This window comes from Gadus macrocephalus, chromosome 15, assembly GCF_031168955.1.
Source record: "Gadus macrocephalus chromosome 15, ASM3116895v1".
Taxonomy (NCBI): domain Eukaryota; kingdom Metazoa; phylum Chordata; class Actinopteri; order Gadiformes; family Gadidae; genus Gadus; species Gadus macrocephalus.
The window spans coordinates 16917224-16940889 of record NC_082396.1 but is presented as its reverse complement, the minus strand read 5'-3'; positions in this window follow the sequence as shown (position 1 = coordinate 16940889).

The window sequence follows — 23666 nt, the reverse complement described above, 5'->3', positions numbered from 1 at the left end:
ATACATCAGAAAAGTAGCTGTCCCCCTGCTCAGATACCTTTAGCCTCACATTGTAAGTTAATATTTTTATCAAATTGTTTATCCATTTGTACAAACATAAATAAACATAACATTAAGCTGATATCGGTGTTAAATAATTTTTGCAAACTGAATTTACTCATTCCTGAGGTTGCCTTATGAGTATTTGCTCACATTTTTTTATAAGGCCTTGCTGTTAACAGAGTTCCTTCAGTTTTTTATCTGTTCAACATTTGATACTACATTGTGCTGTTAATACAAACTCATCACCTGCATCAATATATAAGCTAAAATAAAAAGTCCACATGCAAAATTCCTAGATTCTTTGCTCAGAAGATGTGTTAAAGTGCTGACCTGTAGCTTGCTATTTCATGTGAGGAAATATAGTTTGCATGTTGTCTATGATCATATCTTAAATGTTTTAATGATGCTTGAAATGACAATATTGAGTCTCACTTATTTAGCAAAAGAAAATAACAATAAAACTCCGCCATGTGTGGCATGCATGTGTGGGGGGGGGGGGGGGGATGCAAAGTACTGTCCTTTTTCGTCATAATAAATATCCTGCTTATTTATTTATTTATCAAGATCACATTCCCTTGACATGTTGTATATGAATTATTTGCTAATCTTTATTTTTTTTGTTACAGTGACCTGACCTGTATGTGGCAGTGCAGACAAGAGAAAGCATCATCCACACACACTGCAAGATTTTAAAACCAGTGTGATTAAGTTTGTGAACCCTGTTGAAGGACCGGTTGCCCCTGACGGTGTTGGGACTGGCTATCCAGCTGATGTGTCATTTGATGAAGTTGAGGCTGAGACAGTGACAGTAAAGGAAATTGGAGCTGTGGAAAATCTGCCAGAAGTTATTGAGCGGAAAATAGCAGCAATATTGTTAAAATTAGAACATATATTTCATATTCCTGCAAAAGGTGTGGATGAGTTATTGGAAGAGTTGCATTTTCTAAGTTCAGCTAGTGTACCTGTCACAAAGCATACAATTACAGAAATCTTCAAGAGCCATAACCTCAATATTGGTCCGGCAGTTGTCGAAGAACTTGCTAATTCTGTATGCGTCTCTAACCCTGTCTCTAAAAGTTTTGAAAGGTCTGGCCCTCTTGCCACATCCTTTAAAAGAAAAAAATATTACAAGGTTCATTTTAGAGTTGTTGAAGCGACCGAGTATATTTTATCTGTGGAACAAAGGAGGTCACTTCAATATGTCCCATTATAACAGTTATTGCAGGAAGTACTGAGTCACAATAAAATACTGGATAAAGTGATTGAAGAACACACAGCTCAAATAAATAGAGAAGCTTTGCATGGTGATCAACGAGTTTACAGGTCTTTTCGAGATGGTGAAAATTACAAAACAAATAGCTTTCTAGCTGTTGATGAGTTGAGAATTTCCATAAAACTTAACATCGACGAATTTGAGGTTTGTAATTCTCTTGGGACCTCTCGCAAAAAGCACAAGCTTTGTGGGGTGTATTGGGTTTTGGACAATTTGCCGCCTGGCTCTCATTCTGCTCTCTCATCAATTTATTTTAGCTGTTCTTTGTAAAAGTGACGATTTGAGGAAATTCGGTTTCAAAGAAGTGTTGGATCCACTTTTGAAAGATCTGGTAATTCTGGAGGAGCATGGTTTGTTCATCAGTCAATTGAATAAGTGTATCAAAGGCACTGTGAGTTGCGTAATAGCTGATAACATAGGTGCCCATGGCCTGGCAGGTTTTGTAGAAAGTTTCTCTGGTGAATACATCTGTAGATTCTGTACAGCTAAGAAAACAGAAATTCAGTCATTGACAGCTGGTCGTTTTGAGCACAGAACGCTGGAACTTCATGATGCACACTTAAAGTGTGCACTGGAAAAGGCAAGTGCATACTGTGGTGTTAAACGTGAATGTGTTCTGAGCAAGGCTCTATCACATTTTCATCTTACTGCAGGTTATCCTCCAGATCTTGCCCCTGATCTTTTTGAGGGCATTATACCTGTAGAGCTAGCTCATTGTTTTTCTCTTGATTTCAAAAAAGTATTTCACTTTAGAAAAACTTAACAATTTGATCAAAACTTTTGAATATAAATGGGCAGATAAAACAAATCGTCCTGCTGCAATACCACAGACTTTCTCTGTAAAAAAAAGCATTGGTGGAAATGCACACATTGGGCTCTGCTTCGATTGTTGCCTCTGATCATTGGTCCACTTGTTCCGGAGGATGAACCTGTATGGCATGTTGTTTTGGATCTAAAGGACATAGTGGAGCTTGTTGTAGCCCCTGTCCACTCTGATGAGTCAATAGCTTACCTCGAGTTCAAAGTTGATGAACATCGCCTGAGATACCAAGACCTTTTTCCCAACAACCGTCTTCTCCCTAAACATCATTTTTTGGAGCACTATCCTGCTCTGATTCGCCAATTTGGCCCTCTTGTCCATGCATGGACTATGAGATTTGAGGCAAAACATAGTGTCTTCAAACAGATTGCTCGCCATACCAACTGTTTCAAAAACATATCTCTCACTCTTGCAAGAAAACATCAGCTTGCAATTGCCTCTGACTTGCACTGTCTTCACCATAGGACACCTTTGTCGGTAACAAGTGTCTCATCAGTACCCATGGATGTTTTGCAAGGTGACATTGCAGCTGCTATTAAGCAAAGATTACCAGATGAGACTGATGTCCACATTACAAACTTTGTTTCATACAATGGAATGAATTACAACAAAGGAATGATTCTTGTCCATGGGCAATTATTTGGTCTGCCCGAGTTAGCTGAAATTCTGCAGATTTGTATTTTGCAAGGCAAGATACATTTTATTCTAAAAAAGTTCTCTAGTTGGTATAGAGAGCATTTTCGAGCTTTTGAATTGGACACGTCACATGTGAGAGAGGTGGCTCTGATTGAGCATGGGGAACTACTTGATGACTACCCGTTAGCTGCCTATTCAGTGGGATGCCTGCGTCTGGTTTCTCTGAAGAGACACACTAACTTCCACGGATAATGGAGTAATGTTTGTAAGTATTCACACCCACAATCAACCCAATCATGTTCTCATCATAGACTGTTATCTTCAAGGTGAAGTCAAAATCAATACATTTCTTCTCACCTTCCCTGTATTTGCCAAACAAAAAGACGAGCCTTCTCCATAATCGCTGACTTAAACTTTAATTTTGTGAAGTCTGGTTAAGTGGAGTCCTAATGTTGGGATTTTATTGATGGTGTTTACATTTACATTTAGGGCATTTAGCAGACGCTTTTATCCAAAGCGACTTACATCGGTTAACACACATTGACACACCGACGGCAGAGTTAACCATGCAAGGCGCCAGCCAGCTCGTCAGGAGCAATTAGGGTTAAGTGTCTTGCTAAGGACTGTCTTGCTGGTACTGCTAAGGACCTGTGCATTGTACCTGTCAAATAAACATCACAAGCCATCACACCGTTTGTACAAAAAGTGCCTATTGTGACAAATTCAACCTTTTTGTTTGTGTTTTCAGGTCTCCATAATGACCCAGCCTATGATACTGAGGGTCATCCTGGGTGAAGACGATGCCCGAAAAATCGTTCTGCCAGCAGGGAGACCAGACTCCATCGAGGAATTGATAAAGACTTTAAAGCAAAATTTTGGATTGGACCAGGACTTTCGTCTACAATATCAGGACGCCGATTTTGGCATGGAATTTGTTAATCTTTCAGTGATCGAAATTGACAACAAAGCAACCTTAAAGGTGGTCTATTTGCATAATTCTTCTGCAGAAGAATCAATTAAGCTCCAGCTCGTACCTGTTGAGCACCTTGATGCCTCATTTTCTTCTGTTGAGACGGACAATACCGAGCCTGCTTCATCAGCTTCATCAGCATCGTCTTCACCCTCTGCACGGCAGAGGTCTTGGCCGAGTGTTTTCTCTATCCCTCAATTTAATTATGAATCTGAACTACAGCTCGAAAAAGCTGATGCTGAATACAGCGCAAGAGGGTCTCACCTTAGCCTCCAACCAAAGCTTAAATCTCACATCCTGGAACGCCTGTCAGAAGAAATTCTCAAATTCAAAGCCTATCCCACTGACAACGATTTGAATGAAGTTGCAGAAGCACTTGTGAAAAAGCATCCTTGTTTGAGGGAGCAAGGATCCTTCAATGGCTGCTACGGGTGGAAGATTAGCCTGAAATACAAAATGGCAAACTTCCGGTCCAAGCTGAGAGGCCTGGGATGCTCTGAGGTGACAATCAATTCCCTCAAGAACAAGAACCAAGACAAGTGTTCGGCAGCGCTGAATGTCAAAAAGCCTAGAAGGGCGGAAGTGAATTACTGTCCGCAGCATCCAAAAGGAGAAACCACTGAGAGTCTTGAGAAGGAAAGAGTCGCACTGCTTTCAGAAAATAAGAAGAGGAACAATGACTTTGTTGTGACATTGAAAATGGAGAACATATTCTCATACAGGAGGCAGGAAATCCTTGAAGGAGAGCCCTTGGTTACAGACTTCAAGAGCAGATGGCCAGCTCTGTTCAATGCGAAAGAGGTGCTTGTCTTGTGTGTACTGAGGTTTTATTATTAGCAGTTCCTTTTTCTCTCCACTGATGGTGATTAAACAACTAATGGGTCATTGTTAATTTTTGTGTTGGTTCTGAAAGGGTAAGTGACATGTGCATTATTGTATTTCCAGATCAATAAGGAGTTCCATCGCATATCAACTGTACCTCTTATCTCAACATTCTTTGCTGCTCTTGACCGGTACACTCCCCGCCTGATGGAGTTATTTCAGGGCAAGGGTGGAGTACAAGGAAGAAAAATTAGACATCTCATCGTGGACATTTCCAAGGTTTGTATTAAAGAGTTGATTATGCCTCTTGTCCCTGTGCTATCAGAGTATTAGCATCTAAAGCAGAGGTGACAAAAATTGCAATTCACAGTGTGGCCAGTATGGGCAGGTTTCAAAACAGCCATTTCTCATTGACTCCCATGTTCAGTTTTCACAGTATTTTTAAACCTATTTAAGGCCTGGTACACTGTATGTTTAGGTCATATCTCCATTGCAACACTGAAGGGGTGAATTATTTTATTACCTGGCTAGCTTTTATTCCATTGGAGGTTAAAGTTTATGAATTGGGGGCAAAGTCTCTTGAGTGACAGCTAGCCGCTGGCCCTCACTACACCTCGGAGGTATACGTCAGCTCGATGGGCGTATCTCCCTCCCCCCAACGCCCTTTTTTTGTTAATAGGAAATTTGTCAAAATGCGCTGTCATGGGACGTACGCAATGATGTCTGCACCATAAAAGCAACAGTACACAAATCTGTTTTCAAACTGCTGACAAAAAGATGGAATATTGTCTCAAGTTTATTTTTCACAATGACTTTACTGTCATTGTGCAAACAACGAAATTGGGGTTCTTCATGAGAGATACAGATTCTCATCAGAGGGTGTTCGTTATTTGATCGTCCTTGTTGGACCTTATGTAGACAATGCTTACTGTTGCGCATTGTGTCTCCGTGACAGAGTGCTAGAGTGGAGGTAGCGCGTCAGTCTTGAATTTCTGCGCGGGGGGTTCGACTCCCATGTGACGCGAATCAATGTGAAGCTTAAAAAGTCCCTATTCTCATGCATATGGAATACTTATTCACTAAAGCTTATGGAATTATATTTTTGTGCTTATTTCGAACTTGAGCCCATATTTTCAAGGCCGTGCTGGCACCACATCTATGGGGGTAAAATGCAAGATGATAGACCGGCAAATTTGAACCCCGGTCGCTGGCGTTCGGGTCTTATACTAATCCACTACGCTACAGCCGCTACCTCTCAGCGGTTGAAAACATGCTTAGGGTGTATTTAAAGTGAATTCCCTAAATGATAGAATAAGGCAGGATGGACGTTGCTTATGCATTTTTAAATCATCATCATTCTATTTGGATTAATGGCGAACAATTCTGCATTTGGCATAGTTATTTTATAGACAATATGCAGAATCTTTTCATTTATACGCATATAGACTGCTTGATCTATCGTAAAGGTGAGAAAAATGCCCCTTTCATGTGAACGTGCACTGAACCTAAAGCGGAAAACCTGGTTCGACTAATTGAATCTAAAGTGAGCGTCGTGGTACCGTTTAACTCTAATTGCGAGTTGCGGCTCTGTCGAGCCAGGTTTTCCCAAGAAAGCCTGGGTATGTTCAGAGAGGTTCGTGGTATACCCCCCTGCTCCCACACAAAGTCATCACAACAAATGCTGTAGTGTGTGGGATGAGTTATATGAAAAAAGGTAAGTAAAAAGTTAGTTTTAAGAAGCACATTACAATATAAATACTGGATATCCTATGGATACTATAACCATACAGAAACATTGCAGATAACAGATAATAATTTATTTTTTTCCAAAAGGTTTGCCCGTTGCTGTGAAGGAGTGCCATCGATGTCATAACAGTGTGCGTTTTCAGGACTATCAGTCAGGATTCCACAATTACAACGACCGGTTATTTATTTCTGACGATACCATTATGTGAATACCTTCTTGCTGGATTGGCTGTAAATCCAACATTACACAAAATATATAGTCTTTTTCAGAAAACTGCTTATTTTAATAATTATTTGTCCAAACTTGTTTTCATGCATAACAATTAATACAGACCATCACATTATTTAACTGGTGTCAATTCACAAGCAATGGTCTATTTGTTAGGATTAGTTGAATATTCAATATCTCGTTGCTATTCTCCGAAAGCGTTGATTAGTAATTGGGCAAATTTCTTGTTCGTGTTTTCTTGATTTTCAGAATAAAACTGAAATTGGCTGCATATTGTCAACCATCACTCCATTTAATGGCATCCCCTACCATCATGACACAGTGAGGAAAGCATTCCACCTCTACCTCTCCTTGGGTGAATTTTAACCAACGTGGTTTGGAGCCATGGACCTATTAAAGAAAGGACAGCGGATTAAAAAATGGCGCCCTTTCATTCCCATGAAAACTGCTCAATGGCACAGAGCAACATCAAGTAGAGATTTGCATCCGCATCATGGGAGTCAGCCACACCTAAAGCATGACGTGCCGGATGCAGAAATATTCTCGTTGTCTAGAATTTATGGCATTGTAGCATCATAAAAATAAAAAAATAAAAAAGGCTATAAAACGCTGGAGGTGGCGTTTTGAAAAGAGAAAAATTACATTTTATTAGTACATGGTATAAAGATAATTATGAGCCTTTGATTGATATCCAGACATTTTTTGCGGAGACAAATTCCTGTTCCCCACTTGTATTGGAGTGAATGGAGATATCTTCTTCTGGGTCCCTTGAACCAAGGGACCCAGCTGCTAAACAGCTGCAATACCAGGCTTGGCCACTGAGCACTGGTGGATTGCGGAAGTATGCACTGTTCCTGTGGGCTTGTTTGGAGCATCGACCTATTAAAGAAAGGACAGCAGACTAAAACATGGCCACCCATTAATTCCCATGAAAACTGCTCAATGGCGCAGAGGAACATCAAGGGAAGATTTGCTTCCGCATCATGGGCGCCTAGACACGCCCTAGTTCGTGACGTACCGGATGCAGAAATATTCTCGTTTTCTAGCATTGTTAGCATTGTAGCATCATGAGCGAGAGGTCTGAATGAGCACAGTCGCATTGTTTACCGACCATGGAAGTATAAGTTACTAACTCCCAGAGGTGGGGGTAAGTCACCAGTGTTGGGCAAGTTACTTCCAAAATGTAATATATTTCATATTACTAGTTACTTGCATTTGAAAGTAATAAGTTTCTTTACAATATTACCTTCTGTGTAGAGTAATAAGTAATAAGTTACTTATTACTTTCACCAAAATAAACATTCAGGACAAGGCGGAGGGGGGGGGGGGGGGGGACATTAAAGTCTAATGAGGTCTATATTGCATCTGCATGTAGTGTGTACCATGAATAGCTGAATTACAATAATGTTATGATATAGAATAATTAAACAACCAAAACCTTTACACGAAATGACAAACTCTTTTTCTATGCCTCATTTATTAGCTCCTGAGTTAAAGTGCAGCCACACAAAGATGTAACAACAAAGTTGCATTTCCATGAAAATCAAACATGTTAATAGTTTATACTATTTCAATAATAAAATAAAAGTGCACTTCAAGAATGACGTCTAACAGCCACCAGACAGGGCATGTTTTTTTAATTAAGTATTTTAGAACCTGAGAATAGCAGTAAATCCTGCCCTGAAATAGCAGTAATAGAAAAGTGCATGAGAACAGCATAAATAATGAAACACTTATACACATATACAATAATGAAACACATTCAACATTTCAGTCCCACAGAGACTTTACAAGGAACTTATGCTTAGAGCCTATTAATGTTTTGGTTAGGACCAAACAACAAAGTCTTAATAGACAAAATATACAGCCAAACAAGGCCTAAATATACAATACAACTGAAGAAAATATACAGCCGAACAAAAGCTGACAATAATAATGAACAGAACTACTGAAGGCATTTAGCCTTGACCTTAGCCTAAGGTTCGACAGAACTACTCCATACCACTAAAGTATTTGTTATAGCGCAACAGGAGAAGCCGCTGAAAGCGTTCATCACCAAGACGGTTTCGCTTTGGGGTGAGCACAAGTCCTCCTACACTGAAAAGCCTTTCGACTGGTGCACTGGATGGTGTTGCAGCGTTATACCGGAGTGCCACTTTTTTAACTCTTGGAAAGTGGTGCAGGCTTTCCATCACAGGGGCAGATTTAAGATAATCTATTACCTCAGTTTCCACCGACATGGGTGCATTTGAGTCATCTAGCTGTGCATCAAAAGAAAAAAAGTCATCCTCGCTGGGGGCGGCAGCAGCAGCTGGATGAGGATCAGGCATCTGGGCTGGAGATTCCTCTGACAAGGAGCTGCACTCTGTAGTGAGCAGGAACTTGATGTAGTCTTTTCTTGGTTTCTCACTTACCCAGCGAAACTTAAACTTAGGCAGTGAGACAGCAGCCAGCAATGCATCCTTGGAGTCAAGAGTTGCAGCAAACCGGCTTTTGATTGCTTTCACAATGATGTCAGGTAGTTCACCAGTCATCTTTGATAGGCCATTTTTAACTGCGAGGGTTTTGGCCATCAGAATTTCCAAAGTTGGCAGAAGTGTACCGTAAAAACAAGTGTCCTCACCCTGCAAAATGTCAAGTGCTATGGTGAAAGGTTTCATGATCAAACAGTATTCTTTGAGAAACTGGTATTCCTTGTCATTCATGCATTTCATGTTAAGCTGTGTGCAAAGCTTATTGATGTTGGCAAGGGGCATTTCAATGATACGTGCGTACTGCGTAGGCATCATAGAAGGAGTTCCAACGAGTTACTGTGGGAACGATTAGCTTTTTTTCACTGACCTCTTCCAGGTACTCTGATGCAACAGTGGAGCGGCTGGCCTTCGTCCACAGTGCTGCACATTTTCCTGTAGCACTACGATACACAGCCCTTGAGTCTGGATTAGATGCCAGCCATTTGTCAACTTCATTGTTTGCGATTAGATTGAGTGTATGGGCTGCACATCGATGGTGGGGAGGCAGTTCACAAATGCTATGACCATCATCATCATCATCAGTGGCGGTGGTGAGCACATTGTGCAGGTCTGTAAAGGTTACCTCACTAGCCTCTTCCTCCTGCTCTTCATCAGACTCAGGTTGTGCTTGTTGAAACTCCTTGAACGCCTTCACAAAGTTACTTCCATTATCTGTCACACATGCAGTCACTTTGTTGTTCAGTCCATATCTGGAAAAGATGTCCTCCAGCTCTGTTGCAACTGCATCGTATGTGTGTCTGCCCCTGAATCTTTTACAAGCTATTGCTGCTTTCTGTCTTTTTAAGGTACCTGCATCGATCCAGTGAATAGTCACTCCCATGAAACTTTTGTTATTGGCGCTCCATATATCAGCTGTTGCAGATACATACTCTTGGGCGTAAATCTTTTTCTTGAGCTCCTTTTCCATCGCTTCATAGGCTTTGTCCAAATCTTTAGCAAATGTTTTTCTGTCTGGTAGTACACGCTGAAAAATAAAGAGGACAACTAGGTATTAATCATCCACATGGTATGCAGTGCATAAGGAGGTAAGACAGTACAAACATTGTGTACTCAACTCATGCACTAATCAATTTTGAACTGTGAGCAATTTTGCTGTCAATATAAGTCGTTCAGACTAATCGAAAGAAAATAGCCAAAATAATGTTCTGACCATGAATGCAAATTTTGCATATTTAATTAGACAGAGCATTTGTGTGTGTAATCATAAAAATCTGAATCAACTCTTAGGAGAGAATGTCTCACTGTGATTGATGATTTATGATTGTATTTCTTTTAAATCAAGCTTTTTAATATTGTCACTTGTATTCTTTTAATCTACTACAAGTATATGAATTTACATTTACATTGCATAGTTTCAAAGGTAGTCTTCGGTGAATGATTTTTCCTCAGACACTGAGACACAAATCTCTAGTGACTTTTAACTTTATATGTTTCTATCCATATTTTTTCTTAGTGAGGGCTTTGTTCATTACCACCCATTGTAAAACATGGAGATGTATTATTTAATGTTTTACTTAACTTAAAAGTATTCTGAGATGATGAAAATCCCTTTAACAAATTAAAACCATTTTTAATCATTGAATCACCTCTCACACCACATGTAGTGTCTCATCTTAAATGAACTATCTGTGGAAATGTGTTTATATCTTAACAATAGGACCATATCATTAGAGATTTGTTTTTACCTTGTCACTTGGTCGAACAGGGATTTTGCTGACAAGTTTTTGAAACGCCGGCGACTCAACTGTAGAGAGAGGCAGCGCATCCTCCACAACGTACTCAGCCACCAGCCTTCTCACTTCTCCTGGCTCAAGCATTTTCACCACTGGTCTGGAGAAATCCAACTTTTGTTGTTTTAATTCGCTCGCGCCGTCATCTTCCACCGGCCCGCTGGCAAGAGGTCGTTTAGCCACTAGCTTAAGGTTACTGTGCACTCTCTCCAGGTGTTTCTTCAGGTTACTTGTGCTATTTTTAGCCATTGACAGTTCCCTCGGCCTCCCACCAGCACATAAAGTGCACCTTACTGTGAGGTTCTTGTCTATTTCTCTGATGAATTCAAAATAGTGCGAGTATAACCACTTAGAAAATGTTGAATTATCCGTCGTTGTTGCCATCTTGAAATCTCCAAACCAAACCGTCTTCTTCTTCTGTTGATTTAAAACCGTCTTCTTCTTCTGTTGTTTAAAAACCGTCTTCTTCTTGTGTTGATTTAAAACCGTCTTCTTCTCCTCTTTATCTACGGCTGTTGCGCCTGTGTTGTTTTTTCGAAACCTCCGCCTGTGAGACAGCTCGGATTGTAACGCGTTACCGGACTCAGTAGCTGTAATAATATTACCGTAATATAGTTAGTAGCGCGTTATATTACTCTGTTACTGCCTAAATGTAATATATTACGGTAACGCGTTGCTTTTGTAACGCGTTACGCCCAACACTGTAAGTCACTCATGTGCAAGTCACAAGCAAGTCTCAAGTCATAACCTTCAAGTCTCAAGCAAGTCCCAAGTCACTGTGGTGAGAATCAAGCAAGTCACAAGTCAAGTCATTGCTCAGGTCAAGCAAGTCACAAGTCAAGTCATACACAAATCTGATCATCTAACCCAGTTTCCACATTTAAAAATCGGTAGAGTGAGTGGTTCGTAAGTTGAGTTTTATTTCAACATTAACAATAACAATGTATTAACATTAACAATAACTAAAACTATTCAAAACATTCCAAAACCATTATGTGAATAGGCCCAAAACTGAAGGCAGCTCTGTCCATCACAAATGTCCAGGTAGTGGTTCAACTGAATTTGGGGACTGGAACTTGAACCCTCTTAATTTTTTTGCGGTATGCTGAGAACAGCCCAGTCTGACGCTCTGGCTCTGACGGTGTAATTTTACTTGAAAATCACTTGAAATCATTATTATAACCCACTTACAGCCACTGAGTTAGAAGTAGCCTACTGACATGAAAATTAAACAAGTCAATCATCTGTGGAACGGGCAGGGCTCGAAAAACTCCAGCCAATGATTTCCAGAACCACCGAGTGGCATTGGACAGTAAGTACGTCAATCAAACGGTCGTACTGCACTCCCCCTCCCCCGCGAGTGACCCCTTCGTGCACCTGCACGTACTCAAAGCTCGTGACCCAGAGCAAGCTTCTGTTTGTTGTTATCCTGCGGTAGCTACTGGAGCTAGCTAACTAGCAAATCCAGATTTGGACCTAGCACTAGAAGACAACCCTAAACTCCAACCAAGCTAGCCTGGCTCACTCTCGCGCATCTGTGTTCGCGCTCTTGCGTGATTGCGCGTCCATGTACTTGGAATGGGTGGAGTCAGAGTCAGCGTTGAACGAGAGGGGGTAGGACCATTTGAGATGTGTATTTTTTATATCGGCTGGCGTATCGCAAATCCCATATCCAACATTTAATCTAACTTTAAAAAAGTCATTTCGAGTCATCTGTCTCAAGTCTAAGTCAAGTCTCAAGTCATGAAGACCAAGTCAAAGTCGAGTCTTTTATCAGTGTTAGTCAAGCAAGTCTCAAGTCGTCAAATTTGCGACTCGAGTCTGACTCGAGTCAAGTCATGTGACTCGAGTCCCCCATGTCTGCTAACTCCCCCGATGATTCTCTATATGTGATCTTTAAATTACACTCCTCCTGCCATCCAGGCAACAATTATTATTGAACAATAATCAAAATATACATAATTTATATTATTATTTTAGATTTGTTTTTCAATTCTTGACCTAATATGACACTGATGAAAAGGAAAAACCTCGGACACGAGAAGTTAATGGAGCCGTTCACTTCTTTAAAGGGACACTATGTAATATTTTGAGTAATTTATTACCTCAAATCAACATATTCATTCATAAATAAGTCCTCATTGGTGTAAAATTATCTCTGCCAAAAATCTCACTTATCCTCCTGAGCGAAGAATAATTAATATTAATATTAATATCAATATGGTTACATAGGACGGGTAAGCTTCATGGAGGCTTCCATTTTCTTCCGGTCTATGAGCTGCCGAGAGGGTCAAAAAGCACTACGTCGTACAGGAATTGCAAACGCGTATTCAATCTGAGCCAGCGTGACGGTGGAACAGAGCTTAGTTTAGCGAGACTAGTTTTACCGGCAAATTTGAACATGCACCGCATTTTTTTGAAAGACCATAGTTATGCCACGCCACAGGAGAAGGAATCATCGTCGCCAAAAAAACGACGATGTGTAAGCATGTATAACATGGTTTTCCATGGCAACGAGATGCGGGGCGTTCCTATGTTTGAGCGACTCGTCATTGAAAGGCTACTTTATTACATATTTAATTTACTTTTTCACATTTTTGTCGAGTTTAAATCGTGACAATATTCTTATGACTTATGGATACTGTCAAATGCGTTGGAGGAATTCAAAAGCCATTCTTCATCAAGTTATGGAGGTTTATTCTCTGCTGTGGTCACCACGTATCCAAATCCACCGAGACGCACTTACGCTAGAGCGGACCTTCTGGAGCTTCAACTCGCTTGCGAGACAGTTGATTTATCACCCGAACAACTGGATTTCATACCAACAACTCTGATAAAGAAGACAATACGGAGGAAAAGAAGATCGAGAGGAGGAATTAGGAACAGGATAGGAGACGAGGAAGTAAACTCGTTGCCAGGGCGACTAACTGGCGGCGCGCACAGTCGCAGCGGCCCCTCTTGAGATCTGTGAGATTGAGATTGAATGTTTGAGTGTGAGACGTCCTACGAACGTAGTTTATGACAGGGAAACAATATTAAACATTAGGACATTGAGAGCGAGTAACATCACTGGCATTCGCTGGCATCTGGACATACTACGCAAACACAGGATACTAACGGACACTGTGACACCGTGCCCGCAACTGCCCGGAGGAGGAAGCAGCAGAGACGGGGTGGACGTAAACAAACTGAACAGCTTCTTTCAGCTCCTACCCTCCAAGCGCTATCGCAGCTTAAGATGCTCCACCACCAGGCTGCGGAACAGCTTCCTACCTCAAGCTGTCAGGATGCTTAATGCACCAGCGTCCCAGATCTTCTCACTGGACTTTATTTATTATTTATTTATTTATTCATCATTGGGACGTTTGTTTGTTTGTTTGAAATGTATGTTGATCTTGATCCGTGAGAAACGCCTTCTCGTTTTGTTGTTCAATCAACAAAATGACAATAAATTTGATTTGATTTGGATTTGATTCCGTTAGTTACAATGTAAATTGTTGGTATTTAGAATACTGTTACATTGTTGAAATCAACGGGTTACAATGCGTTGATTAGGATGCGTGCTCAGCCGCACGCATTATGGGAATTATTGTTTTGATTATCGGTAACTCCAAGACTACCAAAGGCTATGTCAACTTTTATGTTATCTGACATTTTATGTAATCTGACATTAAATGACCTACTGTTATTTATCATCTGTATAGTTATTTGTCATGTTGGAAAGTCCACAACTGCTGGAGTCAAGTTCGTTGTCTGTAAGAATGCTTGGTCAATAAACCTGATCTGATTTGTCCATCTAATTTGTCCAGTTGTCCACGAACCTCATCATCACTCGAATGACTCGATGAGGTAGCCTAGTAGGTGTCATGTCACAGCTTCTTGGCACATACTGCCCACCGTAGTTTTTGGACAAGCGAGCACTATTAGTTTGAATGCAATATACAATTGTACCACTAGATGGGAGTAATTTTTACACAGTGTCCCTTTAATAGGTCCATGGTACTGAGCCGTTTGTTTCAATACGACTTCTTTCAGCTGCCAACCCCTCCTTCTCCAGCAAAAAAACGAAACATAAAACGGCTAATAAAACACTTGAGGAGGCGTTTTGAAAAGAGAAAACCTATTTCTTTTTAGAACATGGTATAAATATAATTATTCTACTTCATTTAAGAATGCTCGATTCTGATTGGCTGGGAGGGGTGCATCAATCCGGCATATTGCCCGCTGACTTGTCGGTTCTACTTGCTGCTGACTGAGCACAGTAGATCAATACGCCGCTTCTATCACATACATTTCAAACATGAGGTCCATTGTAAATGGACGAATTCAAGGTCAATTTTAATCTATTTGGAGTAGGGAAGACATTCGATGACTGGCTTAAGAGCGACGATGACGACGAAATCAAAAAAACAAAAGACAAGGCCCAGGGTACCCGTTTCCGAAATCTGAAAGATGAGGAGCTGCGTAAAATTGAAGACGCGGCCCTTGAAGCTAACACCAAAAATCAACTGCCTTTGCTATCAAGGTTTTCACTGAGGGGAAGAGCCACCAGCAGGATAGACTGACAGTGACAATTGAACCCATGCGACGAAAAACCGAATAAGTCCAAAAAATAAAAAAAACGAGATAACCATGTAACATGAATGTATGTGTGACACGTTGTATACAGAAGCAGTTTGGGGGTGGTGGTCGCGCGATAAATACTAGTATTTTAAACTTTAAAATAGTCTCACGCGGAAAAAACGTTTATGTCCACTGATGAAAATGGAGACGCCGGCAACCTTCGTGTCCGCTGCAGACATTAAAAGGCAAAACCTTGGCAAAAAAAGGAAAGCACACATAAATGAATGGAAGGACAGAGCCAGGAAGACTTTGAGGGATGCTGGGAAACCATACGTGAACCGAAGAGGAGTCCTGAAACGAGGGAAAAGTCCACCGAAAGAGCTGAGTGGAAGAACTGTTTATGTACAAAGTATCTACTTAACGTTAGCGGTTACAGTCAGAGGGGCGTGTACTGAACGTCTACTACTGTTCATACAGCTCAGTCTGTTTAACGGATCAAGTCATGAATGGGTCAAAATTAAAGCTGATAAAATGAGGATTCAGTGGATGTTTAAAGCATGTATCTACTTCTTATAATCAGAGAAATTAATCGAAACGTATTAGGTGTGTTTGATGTCTCCGAACGCCAGCCCAGCTGTGTCACGTAGGCTAGCATAGTAGCCTAATTACCATTCATTGATTGTGTAAACTGTTATATTCTAGCTTGTAAATTTAATAAAGGCTGCTATTAGCTCTACAGTGTTTTATAGCTAAAAACGTTAAAGTGACTTTGTTTCTGTTAAGGGCAAGGTGTGCAAGGAGACGTGTTCCAGACTGTGTTCAAGTCTAACAGAGCAAAGAAAGCTTCAGCTCTTTACAGAGTTTTATGCTGTCTCTTACGAGAGGCAGCAGGCTATCATTCTTTCTGGTTTGGAGCAGGTAAGCGAACTACACGATGCAACACAAATAGGTCCATGAAATAACAAACGTGTTACATAAAAGAGAAGCAACCGGCCCTTAAGACTTAGCCTATATACACAAGTTGCTCCTCTTTGGAATAGGGGAAGCTCTGATAAGTTATAGCGAGCTATCTGGCTACAACTTAGCCTAAATACAGAATTGAAACAAAAGCAAGACACTAACTCTGTAACGTAACTGCACATTACGATTTTAATTACAGTAGGATATGTACAAAAACAAATAGAAACCTACTGTAGGCTATTGCTCACAAATATATGATAATTTGAGCTGCAACTTGCCTTGCCTCTCGACTTCACCTGTCATTGCCAAGACGAACGTTAACATCCTTGAACTTGAAACTCTCCAATCGCGACACATGCTGTCAATCAAAAAGAGTTCAGCTGTATCATTCATTCCCATAGAAGTCGGGATTCCCCGGTTATGACGATTTTGTGGCGGTTGTCCAATAAATATCTAGCTTTTTTGCATTTTCAGTTCACTAAGACTGCGCATATGCCTGATCACTGTAAATGTTACATTTTGTGAGGATGGATGATGGATGATGGGCATCATGTAGGCCTAGGCCCTAAAAGGCACACATTGGTTATTCATTCTCCCAACCAAAACATACTTAATTGCCTTAACTTGACAGCTCTACACAACCGCTAGCATGCGACACTATGGTAAATATCTTTTTACTTTACTTTTACCTCTAGCACAAGGTGAGTCGCAGACGACCACGTGGGCCTGACACTGAAGTTCCAAAGAGGAGGTACACCTTTAAGTACCATGTCCAACAAGGAGGCAAAAGACTGAGCGTTTGTAAGCTCACATTTATGTCAGTCTTTCAACTGACCAACAGTCGCCTACAGGCAAGTTTTATATAGCCTTATGTTTTCCATTTAACTTTTCATTACATGCATGCTTTTAATGAGATACATTTTCCATAACATATTTACTTAAAGTTACTTATATTTGAAAAGGTTATTCAAGAAAAGTTAGGCAGTCAGACTGAGGGAACAGAGCAGGTAGCTGAAGTCAGATCTCCATTAGAGGACTTAAGAGGAAAGCATAAGAACAGGTAAGTTATTATCCAAGCCTAGTCTAAGGCCCAATCCCATTTCTACCCCTTACCCCTTCCCCTTACCCCTCCCCCTTACCCCTTCCCCTTGCCCCTCAATACAGAGGGGTAAAACGTTCCCCTAGGAAATGGGACGCCCCTCCATTACGTGGCTTCATCGTCGCTGACTGCGGACAGCTGACTGCTATGTCAACAGAGGCCACGAGTAGGCATGTTTCAGATCAAGCATACGTTGCGTTGCCTCACAGACGTGTCTTGTCGTGAATAATTTGTTGATAGGCTACAAAAATCTTGATCTTCATTCTAACTGACCACTATATCAAAGCACAACAGTACAAGAACATATTGCATTTGGTTTCTTTATTAAAAGTAGACAATTACCAATGGAAACACGTAAAATGTGCCGGTGGAAGAGCATGAAGATCCTAAATAATGTTAAAACGTTAATTCGTATTAGTTACGATCAGTGGGTGTTCAGAAGGAAATACAGTTGAGTTCCACGCGCACAGACCCCTCTCAAAGGCGGCAATTGAGTCGCATTAATTATTCATTCATGATGCCGTCCTCACCGGTTATAATGTCGGTTGCCTTGGCCATTTTTCTGTTTCTACGCCTGTCTGCTGCTAAACAAAGACACCGGAGGCGACGAATGTACCACCGACGCATACGTCTGCTGACGAATCAAATGATGGTACGTATAACTTCTTTATTTTTTCATTGTATGAAATAGGCCTATCAGTTAACCAGCCGGCTCAGCTGGAAATGTAGGCTAGCTCTCGTATGTGTTTGTATACGATCAGTTTTTTAACCATGTATGTGTTAATTTATTTTTGTCAGTGCCGGGTGAGTTAGGAAATGTTATCATCAAGTGGTTTTAAATAGTGATGTAATGGTTTGCGTCGAGGCATCGGGGCGTGTGTCAAGTAGGTGTCGGCTCCTCCCCAGCGAAGCTCCGTATCGAGTAGGATTCACAGGCGAAATTACGTTGTGCTGTCCCGCGATATGAAAATCTTAGACAAATGATTTATGAATTCTCAAATGATTTGATCGAACCACTTTGGTGGTTCATCTGGCGAGGCTTTGACATTTCATGACGCATCATCTCGACCCCAGTTTGAACATCAGTCTTTTTGTTTCTCCAGGCGGATCGTCCACCTATGTACTGCAGGGTGGATGCGACTGTGCCCATCCTGCGGATATGGCGCGATGAGGGGGCTGAACTGTGGCAAGACTTTCGCCTGTCCAGACGTGCCATGAACAGCCTGCAGAGGCTCCTGGACAGGGGGCAAGATCATGGTTGGGGGAATCAATTTGAAATCCTGATCTACGTCTATTGGCTTGCCCATGGACTGTCATACCGGGTGGTATCCAGTGTCTTCAGTGTACCAAAGGCAACTGTGCACAGAGTAATACACCGGGTGGCACAGAGTATATGGAACAATTTGAACAGGGTGATCTCCTTCCCAAAGGCCTATGAGGAGCTGAAAGCAGTAGGGCAAGGGTTTGCCGATCTATCAGGGACCCCTGCTTTTCTAAATGTTGTCGGGGCGATAGACGGAACCCATATTAGGATCAAGCCACCACAACGACATCGTTTAGACTATCTAAATTATAAGAATTTCTATTCAATTAACATGCAGGCCATATGTGATGCAAAGGGGACATTTTTGGACATTTTTGTGGGCTACCCAGGGTCTGTCCATGACACAAGGGTAATGAAAAACAGTCCCTTTTATTTGACTGCCAGGTATCCACCGCCGGGTTACATGCTCTTGGGTGATGGTGGGTACCCCTGCCTCCAGACGCCCGTATTTTTGTTGACTCCCTACAAAGAGCCGGTGATTGGGCGGGTGCAGCAGCGCTTTAATTACCGCCAATCCAAGGCGCGTTCTGTAATAGAGCGGGCCTTCGGGATGATGAAGACAAGGTGGAGGTCAACCCTTTTCCGGGCGCTTGAAGTCAAGCCTACCTTTGCCCCCCAGGTCATTGCTTCCTGTGCCTTCTTGCACAATGTGTGCTTAAACAATGGAGACACACTGGATCCTGATGCAGACATTGCCAGGGATGACCTTGACCCCCATCCCCCTCAAGAACCAATGAGACTAAATGAAACACCAGGATTTGCTATCCGAGACTCACTGGCTGCCCAAGTCTCATATGAATTTTAAATGTTATCACTTGTAAATATTTTTTTCTACAGTTACCTGTTGGTTTTTATTACACTTACTTATCACTTGTAAATAGTTTTTCTTGTTGGTTTTTATTACGCTTAATATTATCACTTGTAAATAGTTTTTCTTGTTGGTTTTTATTAAGCTTACTTATCACTTGTAAATAGTTTTTCTTGTTGGTTTTTATTACGCTTACTTATCACTTGTAAATAGTTTTTCTTGTTGGTTTTTATTACGCTTACTTATCACTTGTAAATAGTTTTTCTTGTTGGTCTTTATTACGCTTACTTATCACTTGTAAATAGTTTTTCTTGTTGGTCTTTATTACGCTTACTTATCACTTGTAAATAGTTTTTCTTGTTGGTTTTTATATTACTTATCAATTCAATTCAATTTTATTTGTATAGCCCTTAATCACCATTACAGTCTCAAAGGGCTTAACAGGCCAAATATTTGTGACACCCCCCTTTACCCATGCCCCAACACGGGCAAGAAAAAACTCCCTTGAATCAGCAAGGAAGAAATCTTGAGAAGAAACGCAGTGTAGGGGATCCCTTCTTCCAGGGATGGTCAGGAGTGCAATGGGTGCCACAATTGGCATACAGGTAAATACATGTACATCATATTAAAATGGTGATGGGGTTCTGGCCGGTTATCCAGGCATCCAGTCCAGCACCCGCAGCACGCTACAACTGACAGAATAGTGAATTATCACTTGTAAATAGTTTTTCTACAGTTACCTGTTGGTTTATGTTCCCTTACAAGTTTATCCTGATGATTATGTTCATACTGTGTTATTTATTTGTTGATTGATAGTTGTTTTAAAACTCATTGATAAATGTTTTAAAACTATCTGCTTCTTGTAGCATTTATCACACATAGAAAAAACTTTTGTAAACAAGAACATTTAATTGTTCAACAAGTAACTTTAAAATTAGAAATATATATAACAATAATAAATAGGAATAATAAATAGCATACATTTATAAATAGCAATAAATATATACAATAATAACAATAATAAATAGGAATAATAAATTAATAAATAGAAATATATATAACAATAATAAATAAGAATAATAAATAGAATACATTTATAAATAGCAATAAATATATACAATAATAACAATAATAAATAGGAATAATAAATTAATAAATAGCAATAAATAGAAACATAACAATAATAAATAGGAATAATAAATAGCAATAAATAGAAATATATACAATAATAAATAGGAATAATAAATAGCATACAAAAAACATAGGAACAACAAAAATCAATAATTATAATTTGTTGACCATCCTCTCAAAGAGATCAAGAAAGCGATCTGTCTTGGCCTCACTCTCTTCATGGCGCCTCTGCTCCTGAAGTGCCTCCTCAGCCAGGAGTTCTGCAACTGTTTTGGACCTCCTTCGCATGATTGATGTGGTCGGCGGGTGTACTGGGGTGCTGGCTGCTGTCGGGGGTGCTTGGTTGTAGGGCTCCACCATCTCCTAAAGAAACAATGCAAGTCAGTTGTTAGAAGTCATTTTCTTTAGAAATGTTCAGCTAATATCTCATGAAACATGATTGAATAGCAGTTAGTGAAATTCATGAAACCACATCACCCTCACCATGAGGATAACCATGGGGTCTTCTTGAATCGAGGACACAAGGACTGGTGGGTCGATTGCTGGCCGGGCACCAAGAACCTCATGCATCAAATCGTAATACTGCCACGTCGCCACAGTCACCTCCCCACTTTCCGTCCCCGACCCAGTTTTGGGAGTTCTCAAATCCTGAAAGAACAAACAGACACACACACACACACACACACACACACACACACACACACACACACACACACACACGCAAATACTCAATTACAACAAAAACAATGGTCTCGTTTGGTTGATACATTCATTAGGCAATTGGTAATTGTTTATTTCAAACTAGACACATACCTTGTACTTCTTTTTGAGGTTTTCCCACTTCTTAGAAGCCTGTTGCGTTGTAACTTTTCCCTCCATCCCCATTTCTTCCAGAAAAAGCCTACATCACAGCCAACGTACAGTATAACGACACAGACATTCAGTGGGCTATTGAGCTCAACACAGAAATACCAAAGTAGAAAACAGACGCAAGAATGAAAAGATTGAACAACGTAAGACTCACTCCCACTGTTTTCGGGCGATCATTTTTGACTTGAGAAACTCATTGTCCCTGGTCGACCTGAAATTAATGAGGTGTCTGGTCTCCTGTGGTGTCCCTGAGGTAAAAGTGGAAAGGAAATCTTCAGTTTGACAGGCGAGCGAGGTAGCCTAGCTGGCAGCTTTACCGATATCAAAGCAGTGCGCCGGTATAATCAACCAAGGAATAGTAGTAGTAAGCAAATCCACTGCACACAAATTTTACTTGAAACCTTAACATGTCATGTCAAGGGTTATCGGATATCTATCTCAACAAATAGCGATAACAGAACACATTAGCATCGGCTTCTAGTGATTCAAAACAAACTTGACTAGTGAATCAAAACAAACTTCACTAGTGATTCAAAACTAACTTCACAATTAAAAACCGATCGAAAATAGTTTTATTACACATGTCTGCCGTAATTAAAGTGCTGAAAATACTTACATTTGTGCATTTCCTTTGTTTGAGCCATCGCTGCTGTTGATAATGATGCTGTTGATGATGATCGTGATTTCGCTTGGCCACTAGAGCGCGCTAAAATCTTGTATGTATAGTTCAACGGTTATTTACCGTTATGTCATGTTTTATATCGAGCTCAGAGATCGCATTGTCCGTGTATGACTTCGAGCTGAATATACAGTCAACTTTACATCATGAGTCCGAATGATAACAACTAGTAAAAATGCATTTTCGGCCGGATTTTCCTCGAAGCCCTCCCTTTGAAGTGTGGTCATTGGATAGCTTCGTTTCAAGCTACGTTTTGGCTTTGTTTCAAGGGCTACGTAGCCTTTTGTCTTCGCCCTACCCCTTAACCAAAATGAGAATTGGGACACCCTTACCCCTTCAAACCAAGGGGGAGGGGTAAGGGGGAGGGGTAAGGGGTAGAAATGGGACGCACCCTAAGTGTTATCGTGAAAGACTTCATGCTGTCAGGAAACATATTTTTGCGCTTTGAGATCGATATCAGAAGTGAAGTGCTATGCAATTATAAAGTATGATTATTCTTTGTATCGTTTCAACATGTGGATCTTAATGATTGTATGTTAAAACAAAATCCTATGTTAGAATTACACATTTATGGTCACAGAAACAATCAACAATTGTGCAAAACAGACCAGCATAGTTTATTATATTTCCCTTGTTCATGAGTTGTGTTTTTTTTAGGCCTCATAGCATTCATCCTGCAGTGAGAGAGGAGATAAGAGAGCATATCCTGAGTTTCCCACGCCAACCGAACCACTACTCACGGATGAAGGGAGATGTGGAGAGGGAGTACCTGAGCCCTGATTTAAACCTGCTCCGCATGTACCGCCTGTACAAGGAAAACAATCCAACATCCACTGCAAAGTTCTGGCTCTATAGGGACATCTTCAAGCAGCAGAACCTGTTTTGGCCAGCCAAGAAGTGATACTTGTGGGAAATGTGACGCCCTGTTCTCCAAATTAACAGCGGCTACAACCGACGGAGAAAGATCAAAGATTGCAGCTGAGAGTGAGCTTCACCATCGCAAGGCTGAAAAAGCATACTCCCAGTTGCAGGCTGACACAGAGTGGGCCAAAGCCAATAATGACTGCCATGTAATTTGTATTGACATGCAGGGGGTAGTGTACACGCCAAACCTGACACACTCCAACGTGTACTACCAACGACAGCTGGCGAACTATAACTTCTGCATCCAGGAGATGGGCACCGGCAGTCCTCCTACAATGTGCCTCTGGCATGAGGGCATTGCGTGCAGAGGTTCAATAGAGGTGGCAAGCTGCCTTTTGAAGTGGGCAGAAGCATCTTTTGCTCCCCTTGTCCAGGCGAAGGAAAGGAAACTTATCATCTATAGTGACCGATGCTGTGGGCAGAACAATAACTGGAGAGTACTTAACCTCATGGCCCTGCTCGTATCTCGAGGGTACTTCAGCCAGATAGAGCAGAAGTTCATGGTA